The following is a 12,091-nucleotide window of genomic DNA, read 5'->3' on the forward strand; positions in this document are numbered from 1 at the left end:
TACTTAGTAAGGGTTATAATCCCTAAGCGCGGCCGAAGGCCGCCTACTCAGAAAGAAGTTCGTTTTCATGTATGCACTATTTCGGTTTTTGTCATATGCATTACTTCGGTTTTCAGTCGAAACTGTGCATGTATGCATTACTTCGGTTTTTGTCATATGCATTATTTCGGTTTTGAACCGAAACTGTGCATGTATGCATTACTTCGTTTTTCTCATATGCGTTATTTCGGTTTTCAAACGAAAGTGTGCATGTATGCATTATTTCGGGTTTTTCATGTGCATTATTTCGGTTTTCAACCGAAACTGTGCATATATGCATTATTTCGGTTTTTTTCATATGCATTATTTCGGTTTTCAAACGAAAGAGTGCATATGCATAATTTCGGTTTTTCTAATATGCATTATTGCGGTTTTTAACCGAAACTGTGCATATATGCATTATTTCGGTTTTTTTCATATGCATTATTTCGGTTTTCAACCGAAACTGTGCATATATGCATTATTTCGGTTTTTTTCGTATGCATTATTTCGGTTTTTTTCATATGCATTATTTGGTATGCACAGTTTCCATATGCACAACAAGGGTGCCCATATTTTCACTAAACGCAAAGCACTGGGAATGAAGCTCAGAAATTTACATTGGTTACTGAACCCGAAGTCTCAAGTCTCACTCGAGAGTAAGCTCTTACTCTATTCATGTGCTTTAAAACCAGTATGGACATACGGAATACAATTATGGGGCTCTGCAGCAATTTCCAATATAGAAATACCCCAAAGATTCCAATCAAAAACTCTTAGAATGATTGTGAACGCTCCGCTCTATGTCACAAACAACCAAATACACCGTGACCTTAAAATCCCTACTGTTGCTTCCAAAATTAAAAAGCACGCCTTGGCGCACCGACAAAAAATTCATGATCACCCAAATCGTCTTATTTCTACACTCACTTCTCATACAGTGCCATTCCAGCGCCTTAGAAGGAAATCAATATTAGATCTCCAATAACATTGAATACCTGCAAATTGAATATGGTTGCGCCACTGGGTGTACTCCATACATGATTATTTTCTTATTTGGTATTTAAGTTTCAAATATTGCTTAATGTTAAAAAGAAAAAAACAGATCGCAATAAAAATATATGAGTTCAAAAAAAAAAAATAAGCGCGTAAGTATTCGTTAAAAACTCTATGGTTGCGTTCAATCTTTCCAACCGTTTCGTGATGATGTGCTGTTGAAAAGCTGTGATTTATATTTAAAAGTTTTGTAAGTTCTGAAAAAATTTCATTCTTATATTGTTCCTAAATCAGTCCTAATAGAATTCATTGCGCCATATATTAATATGTAGCTTTCAAAAATAGCTGAAGCCACAGTTTTTGCACTTTTATAGTTATTAAATATTTTGTTAAATCGCAGATTATGGTGACAGCGAACTTGTTACCATATCGCGTTTCTGGCACAATAGGCCCGTGTCAATAATTACTTCCTCAAAAGGTTTAGTAGGTGTTGGCGTTAACACCAGATTTTCTTTGTTTTTAGGTTTTACTTTGTTCAGTAAACATTTCTCGCAACTTTTTACAAATTTTGATATGTCACGGGTCAGGTTTTTCCAGAAGTATTTAGTAGTATTTATGATAGATTGTCATAAGTTGGTCTTTTCTTTTTGTCGTCAGTCACTGTTTCGACAGGATCTGTTAATATAATATGTAATGTCTTTAAATTTTATTTCCGCGATTTTTTAAACTAGCAATTGTGAAATGACGTTAAAATTCATCGTCTTTTGGCCATTCAATCTCCTTAATTTTGCTTTTGCTGGCTTCAATTTCAAGCCTCGAAAGTAAATCATCGAAATTCATTATTTCGTTAGCAAATACATAATTAAGTAACTCGAGTTTTTTGTGTTTAATATGTGCACAAATTCGTAATTTTTTTATTTTAACATCTTTATCATAAGTAATTTCTGATCTAATACGCGGTATCTTTTTTGAAAAGTTATAAGAAAATTTATCATAAACGTTTAATGTCTCCTGGTTTTCATTTTGGTTATTATCTGTATTTTGTATAATTACATTTTCTCATCTAGTCATTGATCTCGTCTGTACTGCCAAAATACATTTCGTTGATTCCCTTCTTTCGTCTATCGTTATACGTGAGAGTGCGTCTGCGCCAACATTTAATTTTCCTTTTATATACTCAATAGTAAAATTGTACTCTGCTAGTTCTAACCTTATTCTGGAAAGTTTTGAAGAGGGGTATTTCATATTGAACAGGTATACTAATGGTCTGTGGTCTAATTTTACTAAAACATGCGTTCCATAAATGTATGGTCGAAATTGTTTAATGGCAAAATAGATTGCTAAAAGTTCTAATTCAATAATTGGTTTTTTCTGTTCTGCATTGTTAAATGCCTTTAAAGCAAAACATATTGGTAAATCGCAACCTTGCTGTTCTTGGCTAAGTATAGCGCCACACCCTATTTTTGAAGCATCAACTGTAATAATAAATTGCTTTGTAAAGTCTGGATATTGTAGCAGTTTCGGTGACATTAAGGCTGATCGCAACGCTTGAAAAGCTACATCACATTTCTCATCCCAAACAAATTCTACTTTTTTCCTACTTAATTTGTTCAATAATAATAATATGCAAATGCGACAAAACGTCGTCCTGCTTCTTTGTCAGTAGGTTTAGTATACTTTTCAATTGCAACTATTTTTAAATCATCTGGCAGCAGACCTTTTGCTGAGCATTTGTGCCCTAAAAACGTTACTTCGGGCCTGAGAAAATTAAATTTTTTTGGGTTTAGTTTTAAATTGACATTTCGACAAGTTTCAAAAACTTTCCTACACTACAGCCTATAACAATTATGTCATCTACATATAAAAATGCTACGTTAGGTGGAATACCAGAAAAGCTATACTCATCATTCGCGAGAATGAGTTGGGTGCTATACTATACCGAATGGCAATACTTTCCATCGATATACTCCACGGTCTGTGCTAAAAGAAGTTATATCACGTGAATCCTCATGCAAGGGGATTTGGTGAAATCCAGAAAAATGATCTAAAGTAGAAAAATATTTAGCTCTGCCAAGAGTGTTTTTTGTTGACTGCGCGGAAATCAACGCACATACGATATGCTTTTTGACCATTGGTAGATTTTTTAGGAACCAAAATTAGAGGACTATTGTAATTGGATAACTTTTTACATATACCGGGTCAGTGTCAGTCAACCTGAGTTTCTGTTCATAAAAATTGTTCAATGTCATTTTGTCATTGTCCAGAGCGAAAATGTCGGCATATTTTATGCAAAGGTCAAGTAAATTGCTGTTAGCTTCTGTAGGGATTTGGTTTATCAATATATTTGTTAATTCGTTAGTTCGTAAGTCTTCTGGCTTGGCCTTATTAATTGAGTAAACGTAATAGTCAGAAAGTTTTTCAGTCCGAATATTTACATTCTTTACATGTTTCACGTCATCTGTGGTATTTATGATTTTGATAATTGGGTTACTGCTATTAACTATGCATCTTGCTGTGAATACGCCATGTTCAACTTCTTGCGATTCTACAAAAAGCGTATCTGGCGAATGGCCTAAATCGAAAATTCGGTGGTATGATACCAGTGTCGCTTTCGGTTCCGTGTAGGATTGGTATCGCGACCTTTTCATTGCCGACCCAGAAGTATATACAATTGCTTGCATAGCTAATAACGCATTTGTTACTTTTCAGAAAATCTTTACCCAGTATACCATCAGATGGTATGTTAAAATCGTCGTTTACTACATGTAAAGTATGTTTAATGTAAAAATCAGTAAAAGTCAAGTTTACGGTAATCGTACCTAAAGTAGAAACAGTATTAGAAGTGACCCCGGTAATGTTAATTATATCATTCGTATTTATAGAAAAATGTTTATCAATGCTAGAATTTTTTATTAGAGATATGTCTGCTTGCGTGTCGACTAAAAACGTACAAATTTTGTTTCACCCATTAATTGTCAATTCGATAAAGTCAGAGTAATTCAAATTTAAGCAATAAATGCCTTTTGCCGAAAAATATTTTTTTAATTGTCCAATTTTTCCGCCCTTAGTGTTCGCTCCTGAGGGGCGTGGGCGTTTAAAGCCCGCGTATTAGCATTATTGCGTGAATTTGGACGTCTACTACTATTATTGTTGCTGTTATTATTTCGATTATTGTTGTTTGATGACCGATTAATATTATTGTTGAAATTGTTACCGTTATACCTTGAACCGTAATTGTTGTACCTACTGTTATTACCGTTATAATTGTACCTATTGAAATTAGAGTTATTTTGTCTGAGATTGTTATTGTTGTACCGATTGAAGTTGTGACCTCTGAAGCTACCTCTAAAAATATTTGGCCTATTTACTCGGGCTCGAAACGCTAACACTTGACGCTCTTTTGACCAAATCCGACCGAGTATTAAGTCTACAAACGTTAACTGTTTGCTCGACTGCCATCTCATGGGCCTTAGATTGTGTCATACCTTCAATGATCAAAGAACGCTCTAAAGCATCCGAAAGCTCCTCGACACGCTTAGCATATTCCGTATAATTGTTATTTGTGACATGTAAAGATGCAATTTTCCCAGCTAAAACTTTCGAGTTGTCTGGCTTTATTCTGTTTCTCAACGCATCTTTGATTTGTCGAACTGAGTTAACCTCGGTTGGAATTGCTTCACGTGCCTTGCCTTCGAGGTTCGATTTTAAAAACGATATTAAAGTTGTATTTAAATTTTTGTCTGCAAAATCTTCAATTAAATTAATTTTGTCGATAAATGATTCAAGTGATAGCGGATCTCCGTTGTAGTTTTCCCTAATGATTGAGGCACAAAGAATAATAAAGGATTTTTTCTTTCCAGTGGTAGCCATGTCTAGAAATTCTTGAAAAAATGTAGAAATATTTGGTGAACTGGTAGCCAATGAAAGCATCTGATGAGGCGGCTCTTGGAGTTTTCGAGAGAAAGATTCTGCGAAAGATTTACGAACCTTTACGCGTTGGTGATGGCGAATATCGCAGACGATTTAACGATGAGCTGTATGAGCTTTACAACGATATAGACATAGTGCAGCGAATTAAAATTCAGCGGCTCCGCTGGCTTGGCCATGTCGTTCGGATGGACAGAAATGCTCCTGCTCTGAAAATATTCAACGCGGACCGCGATGCTGGTAACAGAGGAAGAGGAAGGCCTCCTCTGCGTTGGAAAGACCAGGTGGAGAAGGACTTGGCTTCACTTGGCATTTTCAATTGGCGTCAGTTCGCACAGAAGAGAAATGACTGGCGTGCTGTTTTGGACTCGGCCAAAATCGCTTAGGCGGTTACAGCGCCAATTAAGAAGAAGAAGAGGTAGCCGTTGACGGCTCGTTGGATACAGTTAGCAGATCTTAAAATGATGAAAGTGAAGTACTTCTTTTAAGACTGAGTTGTACCGAAGCTTCTGACTACGCGTCACTAAACTCTTCTTCTGACTCAGAGTCAGCTAAGTCTGATTGACAAATTAGCTATAAGCTATCAGGAGGAATTCTAACGCGACAATTCAGTTTATTAAAGCACTTTGCTAACTGTTCCTTGCAACGGGATAATTTACCCTGCACTTCCTTAAGATTACTGGTATGGGTCGAACTATTGCCAATAATTAGTAGAAAATATTATTGTAAGCTGTGATAAGCGAATATTTGTATTCGTTTAATTTTTTCGCATTCGTAGACAACGGTCTATTTTGTAAAATGCGCTTAGTAATCTTATCAAAATCTGCTTTATATGCTTTAAATTGTATATCGAATTCGCTCATAACCGGCTAATCTCAAAGAAGTGGAGTCCCAAACTTACAAAACAATCTAGCGCTGACCATGTTCAAATAAAAATGTCAAAAAGAAATCGAATTGTGAAAAATACTTATGTCTTTCTCAGTAGGTCATCGGCTGAAAATTTGCATGCAAAAATAGGGACGTTTTCATGCAGTGGGAATATTGGGTTATATTCACATGCAATTGCAAAAAAGTTTAAGTTGGTTTAAAAATTGTTTGTATTTATAAAATAATTGTCGTGTCAATTACATATGTACATCGATATATGGTAAAAAAGTAGTAAAGTATGTAACGTACATGTACCTGTTATCCGCCCTCCTGTCGTTTTTTTTTGCTATCAATGTGGTGACCCGTACTAGCTCAGCATTTGTGTATGGCGTGGTTCCCAACCCTTGGCCACATTGAAGCAGGGCGGATGTTACAATCATCCTCGGCATCTTTCGTCTCACAGGAAGCCCACCTATACTTGGACCGCTCTTCCGGTTGGCGATTTACTGCGGTCCCCTTTTTTAACTTACTCCTCTGGTCTCTTATCTAATACCCCTCGTCATCTTCCCCCTCCCTTCTATCAACCTTTAACCAATCATTTTAGACTGCTTTCTTCGTTTAAAATATGGTACAATAAAAAATTTATTAACAAAAAGACATTATACATTTCATAAAATTCGCATATATGTACATGTGTACGCCAAGATTAGTATGTATGCATGTACGTATATAAGTACTCGGAAATTTACACAACGCTTTTAAAAACACTGGAAGCCCTAACCACCTACCTATAAGAGCTCTCTTAAGAGGATATGCGAGATCTTCCGGACCGGATTTTCCCAGCCTAAACCATGTACTCTTTAGCAGACTAGTCGGTTTGGCGTTTCTTTCTCATATTGGGCGTGGCCGAACAAGATGAATTACACAAAATTTAATGGAATAAACACAAAATTTTTAACCAAACAGAGCCTCTAAAACTACCCTATATACGTATTACACCGCTCGGACTTCCTCTTTCCTGACTGTTGGATTCGCTGCTCTGAGCGCGCTGTTAAGTTAACAGCCTGGTTGCAGTCCCTGCTGACCAGTCAGTGGGTGATACCAAATAAATTTCCTGCGCTATTGGTGTGAGCTTTCCAAAGGGGTATTCCACTGATGTGACAATATACACATACGTATATGTATAAAAAAAAACTGTCTTACAGTTCTACCACTCACCAGTGAGTTGTGCCGCGCCCCTCTGCATCCACGTGCTATCGTTGGTTTTGGATATAATGGCACACTAGAAGAAAAACCCCCAAAAAAAAACTCAAAAAACTACTCCACTATTAACTATTTTCCACAGCTACTTACATCTCGCCGGGGGACTCGCTGCTTACTTGATGCTCCTAGGGAGTGGGCGCTATATGAATTCAGCTCGTGGCCTGTCCTCCAACTCGTGGTCTTCCTTCCAACGAGTAGCCTCTTCTACGTGCAGTTCCTGCCGTGGACGGGTGTGTCTCCGCGGGATATTTGCGCGTGTAATCGGGGTCGTTCTCCCCTCCAAACTTGTGTTCCGGATTTAAAAGAAAAGCACGGCACTTATTATTTTTTTTTTCTCAAAAAGAACGCACTTTTCTTAAAATTTTTTTCGGTTGTAAAGACCAAACTTCAAAAAAAAGGAACGAGTATTATTCGCGCACTGTGGATGCGGTTCTTGTTGAACACGAGGCAGATCTATCCTATGTCCTACAGTTACCCCCTTTTTATAGGCTGTTTTTTCGACCTAGTGTTTTTCAAAACACCGTTTTTTTCGCATAGTTTTCATTGTTCTATTTGGCCAATTACAAGTGTGCACACCCCTACTATCCCTTTCCCGGCGAATTCCATTATTCACCACACCCCAACTCGAAGTCTGGCAGCCCCATCGCATGAAAGCTTTGTAAATTTCCCTTTTGTGGTATATTTTTGTTGCCTTTGATTTATTTGACATTTTCAACCCAAACAAAGGCAATCAACAATAAAAAAAATGCTGAATAAACAACTACATTATTTTCAATAGAAAATGTGAATTTGCTTTCTTCCGAGCGGGCCAAGGATTGTTCTTAAAAAGTGAAAGCCCAACGTGGGGAACACCCACCCTGACACGGTCTCCTGCCTCGAGAACTAAGCTGGGCATTTGTGTACAGCGCATATGTATAAATATGTGCAAGTGGTTTACGGGAATATCAATATAATTTACCTCAGTGCAAGAGTTTTACTTTGTGCGATATTTGCAGGGCAGATGCGGTGTAACCTATTCGATGATTAGCACCTCTCCGCCGACTTGAACCTCATCATTGGAGAGATGGACTTCCGAAGAGTGGTAGCTTCATTGTTTGATGTCCTTGGCATGCCACGCTCCCAGGCTCTTTCCCGCAAGCGACTCTAAAAGGTACATGTTATTGCCAAGCGCTTTTGTTATTCGACACTTCGTAAACTTTTTGCAAAATTTCACGTTTATATTTTGTTTAAAATCGCTTAGTACGAAGTTGCGTTTATAAACCTCTTGGCCAGGGTTAAAACGTATCTCCCGGATTCATTTATTGTAGCGCACTGCGTTTGTCTTGTACGACTCACTCAGGTTTTCTTTTATTTTCTCGCGCATTATCTTGAGTTTATCGCTGTTATCGAGTAAGCGTAATTCATTCTCGTCCAGGCTGTTAAGCTTTCGTGCCAACGCATAATCCGTGCCATTCGTGAACATATTCATACCGAATAATGCAAAATATGGAGATACCCCAGTCGCCGAGTGTACCGCACTGCGCAGGGCGCATTCTATTTCCGTTAAATACAGACCCCAATCGCGGTGGTCTTTGTCGAGTACGACCTGATGGCGGCTAGCACCGATTGGTTGACTCTTTCAGCTGCGTTAGCTTGCTAACGTTAGCGTAATATGCCGTCTTTAGATGTTTTACGCCGTAGGCTTCCACCAATTGTGCAAATTGTTTCGATGTGAATTGTTGGCCGTTGTCGGAGTGTATGGTCCCTGGCACACCAAATTTATGATAAATCTCTTCCGTAAGGAACTTAACCACGTTTCCAGCAGTGGCGTCGCGCATTGCCTTCAAAAAGAGAAATTTAGAGAAGTGATCTACGACAATAAAAACGCAACAATTTCCGCGCTTTGACCTCGGATACTTGCCAAGAAAATCAACATATATTTTCTTCTTACTTGGCTTTGTTTCCTTGCACGTTTGGCAATTGCGTACAAAATTTCGAACCTGTACCACCATATTTGGCCAGTAATACAACCGCCGCAAGCGATGGAGTGTTTTGGCCATACCCCCGTGTGCGTTGATTTCTGGGCAGTGCGCGTTATGTATAAGAGTAGAGGTTAGTGCTTCTGGTACCCAAAGCTTCCATTCGGTCTCCTCGAGTTCTACGTTCGTGACCAAAACCTTTTTGAACACTAAACCGTCTTCTACCTTTAAATCCGGCAGCCGCACTGCGTTCGCTTCGATCGTCCTCACCAGCTCCTGATATTCTTTAGAATCGAATTCTACAGTGTCCATGCCAGCGATTGGGGAATTTGTGATTTCGTCAATACATCTCGACAGCGTGTCAGCAACTATATTATCCGCGCCTTTGCGGTGCTCAATGTTAAAATTAAATGCTTGTAGCTGTAATGACCACCTGGCTAATCGACCATTCAAATCTTTCAAGGACATCAGCCATTTCAGGCTGGCATGGTCCGTCACCACCGTAAAAGGCATTAGATCTATATAAGGGCGGAATTTCTTAACAGCCACCAGAGCTGCGAGGCATTCTTTTTCCGTGGTGCTGTACCTACACTGACAGTCGTTGAGCTTTTGCGAGAAGTATGCGATTGGCTACTCGGCACCGTCATCTTCCTTCTGGTATAGTACAGCGCCTACGCCATAATCAGACGCGTCACACTGAACCCAAAAGCGTTTGGAGAAATCTGGGTGTTTCAGTACTGGCGCACTTGTGAGCGCTCTCTTTAGACTTTTGACCGCCTCCAAAGCTTGTGTGGTCATTTCAAATTTCTGTCCCTTTTTCAATGTGTCGGTTAAAGGCGCTGCCATTGTGGCGAAATCTTTAATAAAACGCCTGTACCAACCAGCAGTGCCTAGAAAACTGCGTACTTGTTTGATCGTTTTAGGGAACGGTATGTTTTGTATAGCTTTTACCTTTTCAGGGTCAGTCTTTAGCATGCCACCACCTACAATATAACCTAGGTAAGGTAACTCTTTGAAACAAAATTTTGATTTCCTTAATCCTATTGTTAAATTTGCATCTCTCAGGCATGTCGCAACTTCGCTTAAGATCCGGATGTGCGAATCGAAGTCCGACGCTATGATCAACAGGTCATCTAAGTTTATGAAGACGTTCTATTTGAGCTTTTGTGGAATCACGCGGTCCATTAGTCGACACAACCTTTGGGCCGCGTTGCATAATCCGAACGGCATGATTACAAATTGGTATAGCACCGTAAACGCCGTATATGGTTTGCAGCTCTCCTCCAGCTCAATTTGTCAGAACGCGAATTTTAAGTCTACGCTGCTTATGAAGTGTGTGTCGTCGATACCGCTGAGTATGCCTTCGATGTTCTGCAATGGATACGCGTCCTTTATAGTCGCGGCATTTAATTTGCGGGCATCCAGGCAAAAACGATTATTTCCAGGTTTGCGGACGATTGTCGTACGATTGCTCCACGGGCTTTCACTTTCTTCAATCGCGCCCAATTCCAGCATTTTGTCAACTTCGGCATACACAATTGCTTGCATCGCTGGGGACAATGGATAGTGCCTATTTTTAATGGGGACTGCATCGTCAACCAACTTGGTGTTGTGCTTTTCCAGCTGAGTTCGTCCCAATCCGTGCTTTTCATAGGTTTTGAAAGCACTCACCACTTGCCCCAAGCGTTGTTTTTGATCCGCTGTAAGGACATACAACACGCGCCGCTCATTCCTGTCTTCTTCGGACACCATCTCTTGCTCTAACTTGGTCAAATCGATTTCATTCACAGATATCACTTATGGGGCCAAGCGGAAGGCGCGCCAGAAGTCCACCCCAAGGTAAATCTTTTGCTCTAGGTATGGGCATAAAAAAATGTAATGTTTTGTTCTACGTTTTTTTATTTCACAGGTATGGTAAGCTTGCCAAGTACATTGTGCGTACGACCGCCTGCGGTTTTTACACACGAAATGTACTTTTCAATCGGCGCGCCTATCTCTTCCACGAACTCGCGGCAGCCTCGGCCCAGAATGCTAACGGACGCCACAGTGTCTAACAAGCCGCGTGTCGATAACCCCTTTATCTCTATGTCCGCGTAAAGGCGCGGATCCTTTTGATCGGCGTTTCTAACCGACGCTACAACTTTTTGCCGCAGTGTTTTCCGCTGACGGAATCTTTCACGGGCCTTTTGTATTCTTCGCGACACTCTTCGGCGCCCCATGAGCGCGCTATCGGCGAAAATTCGTTGGCGCGTTTCGAGATATTTCCTCAGTCTTTCCTCGTAAGATGGCATACTTCCATTTCTTGTGACTACTTTATTTCCCTTTGCTGTTATTATTTTAAAAATGTTACTTTCCGTTTTGGTTTCAGATGCGTTTGCATCACGGCTCAACTCATCGTCTGGTTCTGTATTCGTTGAGGCATCTACTCGTGCGGGCTTTGTGTGGAGCGCCTTTCCCCCGTCGTAATAGCGTTCCGCACTGCGTTTCCCGCTGGATTGCAAGATGGACACTTAGGTGTTATCACGTCCGACTTTCCGCATTTAAAACAAAAAATTCGACGTTGTAGCGACATACATTCGGTGAAAACGTGGGCTTCGGTACCACAATGCTGCACGACAAATTTCTACGCCCAGCTGGCTGCTTAGCTTCGCGTTGATGGCGTATTTCCTCCACGGTGACTTGAACCTCATCACCGGGAGTAAACCGCTCTTCGCCTTCGATTGAGCTAATCTCGTTAACCTGTTGTGCGCGTTGCCCAATGCCACTACACCTTTTCCAAGAGTACTTCAGAAAGCATCAGATGTACTTCAGAATAGTCATTTGTACTTCAGAAATAGTAAAATGTACTTCAGAATAGTAAATTGTACTTCAGAAAAAGTAAAATGTAATTCAGGATAGTCAATTGTACTTCAGAAACCGTAAAAAGTATTTCAGAAACTGTAAAGTTTTCTTCAGAATAGTCATTTGTACTTCAGAAACTGTAAAAAGTATTTCAGAATAGACAATTGTACTTCAGAAACCGTAAAATGTACTTCAGAATAGTCAATTGTACTTCAGAAACC

At 39.7% G+C, this 12,091-nt stretch overlaps 1 protein-coding gene across 1 annotated transcript in view; it reads right to left on the minus strand.

Moving 5' to 3' along the window:
* The window catches only part of LOC118749121, a 58,051-nt gene that overhangs the window by 36,276 nt on the left and 9,684 nt on the right, over positions 1-12,091 (minus strand). The window lies entirely within an intron of this gene.

The sequence above is a fragment of the Rhagoletis pomonella genome, unplaced genomic scaffold (assembly GCF_013731165.1).
Source record: "Rhagoletis pomonella isolate Grant_MI unplaced genomic scaffold, Rhpom_1.0 Rhpom_scaffold_00014, whole genome shotgun sequence".
Classification (NCBI taxonomy): domain Eukaryota; kingdom Metazoa; phylum Arthropoda; class Insecta; order Diptera; family Tephritidae; genus Rhagoletis; species Rhagoletis pomonella.